At 38.1% G+C, this 12761-nt stretch overlaps 1 protein-coding gene across 2 annotated transcripts in view; it reads left to right on the forward strand.

Moving 5' to 3' along the window:
- Positions 1-511: 511 nt before the first annotated feature.
- nyap2a (neuronal tyrosine-phosphorylated phosphoinositide-3-kinase adaptor 2a) overlaps positions 512-12761 on the forward strand; it is a 60935-nt gene continuing 48685 nt past the window's right edge. The window contains exons 1-3 of one of the 2 annotated variants that reach the window (XM_051129533.1): positions 512-874; positions 3841-3969; positions 8701-9488. The gene's annotated coding sequence lies outside the window, so the exon portion shown is untranslated. Of the gene's footprint in view, positions 875-3840; positions 3970-8526; positions 9489-12761 lie in introns of those variants that run through there. The other variant, XM_051129532.1, reaches the window with a different exon arrangement.

Below are 12761 nucleotides of genomic sequence, written 5' to 3' on the forward strand. Positions count from 1 at the left end.
AATAAAACTGAAAATAAAATCAAAGCCAATTCAAAATAATAATAAACACTATAATAGTAAATACTATAATATAAATAATACTAAAAATAAAGTATAAATAAAGTATAAATTCCTCATATATTTTTGGTTTTAAGCATGGGTTAATAAAACTTGATTTCGTAAAACTGAAACAGCAAATTTTCAGTAAATAACTCAATTTATTAACAATATTTTATTTTATTTTCATTTATTTTATAGAATTACAAGAGAATGAGCTTTGATTTGTTGCTTTTATATGGAGAGAGAACTGAATAAAATGGTTGAACTATTCCTTTAAGATAAAAAAAAGCAAGGATTCAGTTTAAATGAGGATAAAATGAACATACTAAATATAGTGCATGTTTAATTTAGTTTTAGAATTTTATGGTTAAACTGTTAAAACAAGAACAGAAAGAAAGAAGAGGATGTCTCTGGCATCTTAGGAGGAAGGTAGCAATGATCAAAATGATCAATGCACTATTCAGTCACAGTTTATATCCCACAGTTCAATGGGTGAGTTAAGGTCACCAGTCTATGATTTTATCATCTTAATGTGTGAGCTGTGTAATGCCATTACTGTACTGAATCAGTTCGAGGTGCTGTCCAGAAAGAAGAGAACTAAATCAATGGGGGAATTCTCTCTCTCTCTCTCTTTCTGTGTGTGTGTATGTGTTAGGATGATCCATGCTGAAGCAGTGAGAGTGCACTGACCATAAACAATTCATTACGAGGGCAGGACGGCTGAGGAACAGATATCTGCCCAGACCAAGACACAGTTCAAATGTGAGCAAGATGAATGATGGACGACAAAGGATGAGATCATCTATGTGGGACGATTTGCAGTAGACCCGTATGTGTATGTGAGTCTTTGTGTAATAGACTTTAACATTAACCGTCTATAATCAGGCTGTGACCTTAAGAAGCTCTCCAGTGTAACACAATATTACGTGTGCAGCAAATGCAATGAGCTTGTGGTGTTTATGTTGCATGCACAGAAACGACCTTGTGAAAGACTAGCGTACAGTTTCTATATAATACCTTTAATTCAGGTTTTTCTCCGGCCAGAGCAGAAAGATTTAAAGTATGTTGATAAGAGCCGAAAATAGCCTAATCCCTCTCCGTCCTGGAGCTTCACTCCTTCTCCTGCTGTACCAGCCAGAGGACAAACCAACACATCCTCCCTGCAGTAAGGATTAACACTCACTGGCGATTTCAAGAGCTAAATTATTTGTGAGATTCATCCACATTCCTTCAGTAGTGTAAACACCAGCTGAGAAACATGGCCGGCCATGCATCTGGAAGAAAAGGGGTTTGGCATTAAATTTTTACAGTTTTAGTATGTTGGGATTTCAGGTCCTTTGATTCATGTATCGAACTGTTCGTTTGTTCCAACCATCCGTCCGTCTATCTGTCAGTGCATTTATAGGGAATCTTCTCTAAAGTGTAAAAAGACATATCACATCAGCAATATATATACATATATATCTTTACATCACTGGTCAAACGTTTGGAATAACTAGTACTTTATATTATTGAAAGATTTTTGAAAAATCCCAGTAGTGTGTATACAGAGTTCAAAAGTTTACATACACCTTGCAGAATCTGCAAAATGTTTAAGAAGAAGTCTACTTCCAGAACAAAAATTGACAGATAGTGTACTCACCCCTTGTCATCCAAGATGTTTATGTCTTTCTTTCTTCAGTCGTAAAGAAATTATGTTTTTTGAAGAAAACATTTCAGGATTTTTTTCCTTATAGTGGACTTCTATGGTGCCCCGAGTTTGAACTTTCAAAATGTAGTTTAAATGCGGTTGTAAATGATCCCAGCCGAGGAAGAATGGTCTTATCTAGCGAAGCGATCGGTTATTTTCATAAAAATAATACAATTTATATACATTTCAGTATAAAACGCTCGTCTTGTCTCGCTCTGCCTTAACTGTTTTTTTAAGGTTCATGACAGTTAGGGTATGTCGAGAAATTCCCATCTCATGTTCTCCCTCAGCTTCAAAATTGTCCTATATTTAACTTTTTTGTTAAGGGTGTTTGATCATCTTTGCATGTTCACTTTGCAAAGACTGGATCGGTACTTCTGCAGCGATGCAGGATGATTTTGAAATGATTTTTGAAGTTGAGGGCGAAAATATGATTGGAGTTTTTCGACATACCCTAACTGTCTTGAGTCAGAATATACAGAGTTCAGGGAGAGGAAGACAAGACGAGTGTTCGAGATTAAAAAGTATTTAAATTGTATTTTTGGAAAGAAAATAACCAATTGTTTCACTAGATAAGACCCTTCTTCCTCGGTTGGGATCGTTTACAACCACATTTGGGATCATTTGAAGCCGCATTTAAACTGCTTTTTGGAAGTTCAAAATCGGGGCACCATAGCAGTCCATTATGTGGAGAAAAATCCTGAAATGTTTCCCTCAAAAAACGTAATTTCTTTACAGCTGAAGAAAGAAAGACATAAACATCTTGGATGACAAGGGGGTGAGTACATTTGTAAAAAAAAATTCTCTGGAAGTGGACTTCTCCTTTAATTTTTTTTTCACCAAAATAAGAGGGATCATATACAATGCATGTTATTTTTTATTTAGTACAGACCTGAATAAGATATTTCACATAAAAGACGTTTACATATAGTCAACAAGAAAATAATAGTTGAGTTGATAAAAATGACGCTGTTCAAAAGTGTACATACACTTGATTTTAATACTGTGTTGTTACCTAAATGATCCATAGCTGTGTTTTTTTATTAGTGATAGTTGTTCATGAGTCCCTTGTTTGTCCTAAACAGTTAAACTGCCTGCTGTTCTTTAGAAAAATCCTTTAGGTCTTACAAATTCTTTGTTTTTTCAGCATTTTTGTGTATTTGAACCCTTTCCAACAATGACTGTATGATTCTGAGATCCATTTTTTCACACTGAGGACAACTGAGAGACTCATATGCAACTATTACAGAAGGTTCAAATGCTCACTGATGCTTCAGAAGAAAAAACAATGCATTAAGAGCCGGGAGTGAAAACTTTTGAACTGAATGAAGATGTGTACATTTTTCTTATTTTGCCTAAATATATACATTTTTCATTTAGTACTGCCCTTCAGAAGCTACAGAAGACACTTACATGTTTCCCAGAAGACAAATAAGTTCTTCAAATTCAAAAAGTTTTTTTTTTTTTACTCCCCGTCTCTTAATCCATTGTGTTTCCTTCTGAAGCATCAGTGAGCGTTTGAACCTTCTGTAATAGTTGCGTATGAGTCCCTCAGTTGTTCTCAGTGTAAAAAGATAGATCTCAAAATCATACAGTCATTGTTGGAAAGGGTTCAAATACACAAAAAAGCTAAAAAAACAAATAATTTGTAAGACCTGAAGGATTTTTCTAAAGAACAGCAGTGCAGATTAACTGTTCAGGACAAACAAGGGACTCATGAACAACTATCACTAAACAAAAAAACACAAAAAACAACAGTATTAAGAATCAAGTGTATGTAAACTTTTGAACAGGTTCATATTTATAAATTAATCTACTGTTTTCTCTTGTGGACTATATGTAAATGTATTTTATGTGAAATGTCTTATTCAGGTCATTGCTAAATAAAAAATAACACACATTTTGTATGATGCCTCTTATTTTGCTGATTCTGCAAGGTGTATGTACAATTTTGATCTCAACTCTATATACAGTACTCAGGGTGTGTATTATATGTTGATGAGACTGGAAGCCACACCTATAAAATTTACAAATGGCCACACCCATTCCAGGAAAAATGATGGATATTCTAATCCAAATATTTTAATAATAAGCATTTGTTGTCTGTTTAGACTGAAGTCTTTGGATGAATGTACGGATGTTCATTTGAAGCAGCAGCAATCCAGCACCAAATGGATGCAGCAGCTTCTTAAACCCCTGCGGGAGGCTCACTGTCTGAGCTTGGCATGACATCTGCTGAGGTATGTGACAGACTGAATTATGCATAATTGTGACCACTGAGAGGGTATGTGTGTGTGTGAGTTCACTCTACAAGTATTTGGGCAATTTTTGTTACCTTGGAACATTATGTACTTTTGTGCGAGAGACAGAGATGTGTATGTATGCTGGAGAAAGAGAGACTTAATAATTCAGCAGAGTTATAATTGGCTTAGTCCCACCTCAGAAAATCAGCTCTGAATCATCTGTACAGAACGTCCCCTCGCAATGCTTTACAGCAACTCTATATGTGCGCTAGATTGAAAGACTTTAAATCTTAAAGGGATAGTTCACCCAAAAATGAAAATTCTGTCATTAATTACTCACCCCCATGTCGTTCCAAATCTTAAGACCTTCGTTCATCTTCGGAACACAAATTAGGATATTTTTGATGAAATCCAAGAGCTTTCTGACCCTGCATAGACAGCAATGCAACTGAAACGTTCAAGGCTAAGAAAGGTAGTAAGGACATTGTTAAAATATTCCATTTGACATCAGTGGTTCAACCGTATTTTTTGTGTGCAAATAAAACAAAAGTAACAGCTCCAAAATTGGTAAGTCATTATATAGTAAGTCATAGGTTTTTTTTTTTTTGCTGTTTACACAGCCTGTGCGATTTTTCAGGACTTATATTTCAGTGATATCTGACAGGAGGAACTTGTCCTGTTATTCAAAAAAATGCTTACAGCAGCTTTAAGATGCAACATTTTTTTTTCTCTGAATGAAAGTGCTGGTGTGTGCAGAACTTGGCACCACAATGTTACAGTGTACTGGGCTTTGCTTTGTGGTTGCCAAGGTGTTGTTCTTTCCGAGTGGTTCTAGGCCTGTTGCTATGCAATTTCTTAGTGTTCAGTAATGGTTGCTACGGTGTTGCACAAGTCAGAGCCCATCCCTAAGCGATATTTGTGATATTTAATTTCCTAAATATGTCTCAGTTCCCTCTTTCTGTGCAACTGAAAAAACTGACCAGTGACTCCAGGGCTGCTGTTATTTTAGTGAATGGCCACTAGGGGCAGTGTGATCCATTTTATTAATTTCTGTATATATACAGAGAACCATTCTGTATATATATATATCTATATGTTAATTTTACCAAAATGTGAGGGATCATACAAAATAAGTACTGACCTGAATAAGATATTTGACATAAAAGACGTTAACATTTTGTCCACAAGAGAAATTAATAGTTGAATTTATAGAAATTACCCTGTTCAAAAGTTTACATACACTTGATTCTTAATATTGTTGCTACCTGAATGATCCACAGCTGTGTTTTTTTTTTGTTTAGTGATAGTTGTTCTTTGTTTGTCCAGAACAGTTAAACTACTTTTCTTTAGAAAAATCCTTTAGGTCCCACAAATTCTTTGGTTTTTCAGCATTTTTGTGTATTTGAACCCTTTTCAACAATGACTGTATAATTTGGGATCCATCTTTTCACACTGAGGACAACTGAGGGACTCATATGCAACTATTACAGAAGGTTCAAACACTCACTGATGCACCAGAATGAAAACACAATGCATTAAGAGCTGAGGGGGTGAAAACTTTTGAACAGAATGAAGATATATAAAAATATATATATTTTTTTCATTTAGTACTGTCTTTCAGTAGCTACAGTAGATATTGACATGTTTCCCAGAAGACAAAATAAGTTACATTTACCCTGATCTTCAAATTCAGAAAGTTTTCAGCCCCCGGTTTCTTTGTTTCATGCAACTCCTATGCAAGTCAATGGTTTGGTTTGGCTTTTTCATCTCACATGTTTCTGTGTGTGTGCCTGTGCCTCTTCAGCGAGTCTCTACAAAGTATTCTTGTGCGCCATGTACAGGAAGTGCGCTTAAAAATTCAAAAGAGCTGACGTGAAGTTCAGAACTGTGGAATGTGTGTCTTTGAACAGATCTATTGAAGAATTCACAAGCAAGAAGTGTGTGTGTGAATAGTCAACGTGGGTGTCTCGCTCCTCCATTTATCCGTGTGCGGTCTTTGTCTCCTGCCTTTACTCCAGCAGCTAAAGAACGTGATCTGTTATCTCTATTCAGCTCTTAATGTCAGCGAGTTCTGAACACAAAAGAGACTCGTATCTACAGGAGAACTGCAAATGTGTGTGTATGTGAATACAGGCATCAGCATATCCTGACCTCCGTGTGTGTGTGTTTACAGTGCATGCGGTTCAAGTGAAAGGGGGTTATGATGTCATAGAATCAGTGATTGATGGACAAAATCCCCCAGATGGACATTCATCCCATACACAGAAACAAACACACACACCTACACATAGAGACAGAGAGTCTTAGAGACAAGAAAGGACAGGAAGATAAAGCAGAGGAGACAGAGAAATGAGAGAATGAGAAGTGAAAAGGCAAGTAATAAATACAAAGTATATTTATGCAACATATACAAACAACTGTATTGTATAACATCTAAAAGGGCATATTCCATAGCAGAACTGTCTTCAATGAACAAGTGTATAAGTCGCAAGAGTTAATGATGTGGGGAGAGAGAAAGAAATGGGTGTATTATCAACTAAACACAACCATTTAGCCCATTTAGCATTTTATTAGAGAAGGAGTTTGTTTTTGTAGACGGGTGAGAAAGCCTGGTTGACATATGTATGACATATGCTGGGAAAACAGAAATCGACATATTCATGTATTTAAAAGTCCACTGAGGTGCACAGCGTCACTCTACGTGTTGACGTAATTTCAACTGAAACAGAAAGACAAGGTGGGACATATTGAGCAGTCCCGCCCCCCTTTTTCTTTCGCCCCAATGGAAAGCATATTTACAATGAATCATTCCCTATCTCCTATAGTGCACAACGTGAAAATACCATTGATTCACTGTACAGGAAATACAATTTCTGTGATCAAGACCAATTACAACTGCAGCTTCAGTGTGTATTTATAGCGTAGGGGGCGGGGCATGTCGGATTCTAGAGAGCATTTGATTGGACAGAAAGTTTGATGAGAAGCTAAAGTGCAGGGTGATGTCATCAAAATCATTGATCCAGTTGGCACTGACAGCCTTGTGGGCAGCATGCCGACATACAGCGCCTTTGCGCTACGGGTGTCCCGTGTTCAAATCCCGGCTCGAGGACCTTTTCCGATCCCGCCCCCCATCTGACCTGTCCTATACAACAAAGGCAAAAATGCCAAAAATAAATCTTTAAAAATCGTTGATCCATATTGGCAGAAGTTAGAGACTATAACTTTTGAATGCTTATATCTCGTAAATGTATATTTTGTCATTGTTTTGGAGCATACTAGTTCATAGATAACCTTAGGGCTAACATATTCACTCTAAAAGACAAAAAACTTCAATTTCGATTTCATGGGCACTTTAAAGCTACATATGTGACCCTGGACCACAAAACCAGTCTTAAGTAGCACAGGTATATTTGTAGCAATAGCCAAAAATACATTCTCAAAATTACGGGTTATTGGTCAAAATTATCGAAATTATCGATTTTTCTTGTCAAAAATCATTAGGATATTAAGTAAATATCATGTTGCATGAAGATATTTTGTAAATTTCCTACCTTAAATATATCAAAACTTGGAATTTTTGATTAGTAATATGCATGGCTAGAAACTTCATTTGGACAACTTTAAAGGCCTTTTTTTTGCACCCTCAGATTCCAGATTTTTAAATAAATAATAAGAATAGAAATAGAAATAGGTAATATTGTCCTATCCTAACAACCCATACATCAATGGAAAGCTTATTCATTCAGCTTTCAAATGATGTATAAATCAAATTTTTGAAAAATGGACACTTATGACTGGTTTTGTGGTTCAGGGTCCCATATATATTTCAGAAATAATATAGCTACACTACCATTCAAAGGTTGGGTTTAATTGGATTGATTAATTGATTTAAAAAAACAAAACAAAAAAAAAACCGTTAATACCAATAAATTATGCAATAAATTAATCAAAACTGATAGTAAAGAGCTACATAATTTGGTAATGTTACAAAAAACCTTTTTTTTCCACAAAAATACTGTTTTCAATATTGATGATAATAAAAATATTTCTAGAGCACCAAATCAGCATGTAATAATGATTTCTGAAGGATCATAAAGACACTAAAGACTGGAGTAATGATGATAAAATTCAGCTTTGCTTAACGATTTCTTGTCTTCCATGTCAGAATAGAAAAGATTGTTAAATAAAATAGTTATTTTTGTATTCTTTGAGCACAAAGTATTCTCGTAGCTTCAAAAAATTACGGTTGAACCACTGATGTCACATGGACTATTTTAACAATGTTCTTACGACCTTTTTGGGCCACAGAATGTGTAGTTGCGCTACTGTCTATGCAGGGTCAGAAAGCACTCGGATTTCATCAAAAATATCTTAATTTGTGTTCTGAAGATGAACGAAGGTCTTACGCGTTTGGAATGACATGAGGATGTGTAACTAATGACAGAATTTAAATTTTTGGGTGAACTATCCCTTTAAAAGGTTTGAACGGTAGTCTATATATACTCCAGATAGCTGGAAACCTGTTCGAAAACAGACATTTTTAGTGCAGAAATAACATTTGACCTTTTAACACCAAAATGCATACTCACATCTGACTGTCTCTTGAGTGTTTTGCATCAGCCAGTGTAGCTGCCTGGTGATAACATTGTATGAGCAAAGGTCACGCCCTCAGGAGAGGATTGACACACACACAACCTTTCTCACTCACACTCTCTCTCTTTCTTTCAGAACCATGGACAGCTCTAAGCGAGCAACACGATTGGTTAAGAGACATGAGGGATGCAGAGAAGAGTGAGAGAGAGAAAGCAAGAGAGAGAAAAGATCACCAGGGGACGGAGTGAGTAAGCAGTGAGGGCTGGAGGGAAGGAGATCAGAGAGCAAAAAAGAAGGTAGAGCGAGAGAGAGAGAAAAAAAGAAAAGACAGATGCTATAGCTGGTCTTTTTGCCTACTGACGCCCGAGCTGGATTCATCGCTGCGTGTGTGACGCGCACTGGGGGTGTGCGTGTGTGACGGCAGCCGCGGCGGCAGCAGCAGCAGGGGGAGGACGGATCAAAGAGATTGTAGGACACGATGCATTTAGCTGCCTAACGTCTCTGCGCACACACCGCAGCCGGCTAAACGAGAACACGCTCATACTACACGCATCCGCACGCAGCCCACCCCACACACACACCACGCGTGTGTGGGGACAGCGCAGATGAGGCAACCACCAAAGGGAGGTGTGGATCTTTCCAGAAGCGTTTGGTAGGGGGAGAGGACAGCCTTGGTGGCCATAGCCCAGAAGGAGCGGTCGTAGGTGGGGAAGGTTACCGTTGGTTATCTTCAAACGCCAAAGATGGACACGTCCTTCATCCTTCTCTTCCTCACGCCACTGTGTGTTTCCTCCGTGCTGCGTCGCTGTCGCCGGGCTTGTCTGTCAGCCGCAGGGGGATTCGATATCGTGCGGTGTTGAGAAACGCACACACAGAACACACCTGGAGATCAGCTGTTCTGGGAGAGAAGATTCACCGATACCGTGAGTGAAATCGTGTGTGTGTGTGTCCATCCAGATGTTTTGCTTTTTTCTCGTTTCCATCTCATCCTTATCAGTTCTTCATCATCTGTATGACAGCAAGAGTCAAAATGAGTGTCAGTGGGATCCAAATCAGCACATTACCCAGAATTCCTAACTACATCTTCAGATTCATTCATGATTCAACCTTTTTTTGACATGTGTACAGAATGGGATCTTTACACAACATTTCAATGAAATGACTTAAAATCTGTTTGACATTTTTTCTGTGGAGCATAAATTAAAAATGACCAGTGGGCCAATTTTTGGTCCATACAATGAAAGTCAATGGGGTTCAATGTTGTTAGAACCTCAATGTTCTTCAAAATATCTTCTTTTGTGTTCTATGGAACAAATGAAGTCAATCAGGTTTGGAAAAACATGAGGAATTTTCATTTTGGGTCTACTACCCCTTTAAATGAGTGTGTGAATCACTACATCTAGTTGGTTCTTGGTGTATTCCAGTGATTATCTTGTGTTTCAATGATTCTGGATCTACTCACGTTGGGCGTGTTGTGTGGTTTTGAAGGCTATTTCCATTCCTTACTTATGAATTGGCAGTACTGATGTAGTGTGGTGTGGAGGAAACGGTGAATTACAGAGTAATGGAATGAATAAGGAAGCTAAACTCCACTCACCGGGATCCATTGATGTGGTGCTGTGGTCTCGCTGACCTATTTTGTGTGTGTGTGAGTGCCAGCAATGGGAATGTGGCATCTTGCCACCTCATCACTCTGAAAAAGAGACTTACATGCACATATACAAATGGCGATAAAATATAATTGTGAAACATGATCCATCAGTGGCAAACATCTACAGAGTAGAGGAGAAGAATATCGTGTTTCATGCTTTCAGCATTACATGAGACACACAACACACACACATGGTGGGGATATCATGCCTGCCAGTGTAAAGCGGAACTAATGCATCTTCAGCACAGAATTAGGTTCTCAGCTTCCTGCATTATGTCAGCGCACTAGGATACTGTTGCCTGGAAACCCACAGTTCCTTCTCCTCACGTTCCATTTATAGAATACAGCTGTGTATGTAATAAGAGTGTGAGGGCATCTATGGGCATGTGCAGGTGTGTTTATGTGTGCGTGCTCACATGTGTGTGTGAGAGACACAAAAGTGTGTGAAAGATGTTAAATGGAGGAAAGGCAGATGTGTAGGTGGGTCTGTGACTAAGAGAGGGATACAATCTGAGATCAGAGTCTATATTAAGACATGCTGAATAATACAACGGAGAACAGCGCAGTGGATGACATTTTTACAAAGTTGTAAAAATAAACTCGACGCACTCTCTCACTCGCACACAGCTAGGTTGAAAATCATTTGTCTTTATGTACAGTGTAGGTGTTTGAGAGCATGTAGAAACAAAGCAGTAGGATGGAATAAGGCCTGTAAGTGGGACATGATGTTGGGCCAGATGTTACCACTGTTTGCATGTAATGCTAAGAAACTGACTGATCTTACTAGTCTCAACCTGTTTACATACTTGTGTATTGTGTAGACAAAATTGTCCCCTGAAGTTAAATAGATGAAGAGATAGAGAAAAGGATGCAATGATAAAACAACAGATAGATATAGAATCTTATAACATTAGTACAATTGAAAGAAGGACAGAACAATGGATGGATGGATGGAGAAAAGGACAAAACAATGGATGGATGCATGGATGGAAGGATGCATGGATGGACGGACGGACAGACAGACAAATAGACAGATAGACAGACAGACAGACAGAATGATGGATGGATGAATGGATGGATGGAATGGACAGACAGAGAAGGATAGAATGACGGATGTATGGATGGATGGAATGGAATGGACAGATAGAGAGAAGAATAGAATGATGGGTGGAAGAATAGATGGAATGGAATGGACAGATAGAGAGAAGAATAGAATGATGGATGTATGGATGAATGGACGGAATGGACAGATAGAGAGAAGGATAGAACAATGGATGGATGGAATTGACAGATTGAGAGAAGGATAGAACGATGGATGGATAAATGGGATGGAATGGACAGATAGAGAGAAGTATAGAACGATGGATAGATGGATGGATAGATGGATGGATGAGAGAAGGATAGAATGATGGATGGATAGATGGATGGATGGATGGAATGGAATGGAATGGAATGGAGATAATGAGAGAAGGATAGAACAATGGATGGATGGATGATGGAATGGACAGATTAAGAGAAAGATAGAACAATGGATGGATGGAATTGATAGATCAAGAGAAGGATAGAACAATGGATGGATGAATAGATGGATGGAATGGACAGAGAGAAGAACAGAATGATGGATGTATGGATGGAATGGAATGGACAGATTAAGAGAAGGATAGAACAATGGATGGATGGATGGATAGATGGATGGATGAGAGAAGGATAGAATGATGGATGGATAGATGGATGGATGGATGGAATGGAGATAATGAGAGAAGGATAGAACAATGGATGGATGGATGATGGAATGGACAGATTAAGAGAAAGATAGAACAATGGATGGATGGAATTGATAGATCAAGAGAAGGATAGAACAATGGATGGATGAATAGATGGATGGAATGGACAGAGAGAAGAACAGAATGATGGATGTATGGATGGAATGGAATGGACAGATTAAGAGAAGGATAGAACAATGGATGGATGGAATGGACAGATAGAGAGAAGGATAGAACGATGGATGGATGGATGGATGGATAGATGGATGGATGAGACAAGGATAGAATGATGGATGGATAGATGGATGGATGGATGGAATGGAATGGAGATAATGAGAGAAGGATAGAACAATGGATGGATGGATGATGGAATGGACAGATTAAGAGAAAGATAGAACAATGGATGGATGGAATTGATAGATCGAGAGAAGGATAGAACAATGGATGGATGAATAGATGGATGGAATGGACAGAGAGAAGAACAGAATGATGGATGTATGGATGGAATGGAATGGACAGATTAAGAGAAGGATAGAACAATGGATGGATGGAATGGACAGATAGAGAGAAGGATAGAACGATGGATGGATGGAATGGAATAGACAGATTGAGAGAAGGAAAGAACAATGGATGGACGGAACTGACAGATAGAAGGATAAAACGATGGATGGATGAATGGATGGATGGAATGGACAGTCTGAGAGAAGGATAGAACGATGGATGGAACTGACAGAGTGAAGGATAAAACGATGGATGAATGGAACGGACCGACAGACAGACAA

This window comes from Labeo rohita, chromosome 15 (genome assembly GCF_022985175.1).
Source record: "Labeo rohita strain BAU-BD-2019 chromosome 15, IGBB_LRoh.1.0, whole genome shotgun sequence".
Lineage (NCBI taxonomy): Eukaryota > Metazoa > Chordata > Actinopteri > Cypriniformes > Cyprinidae > Labeo > Labeo rohita.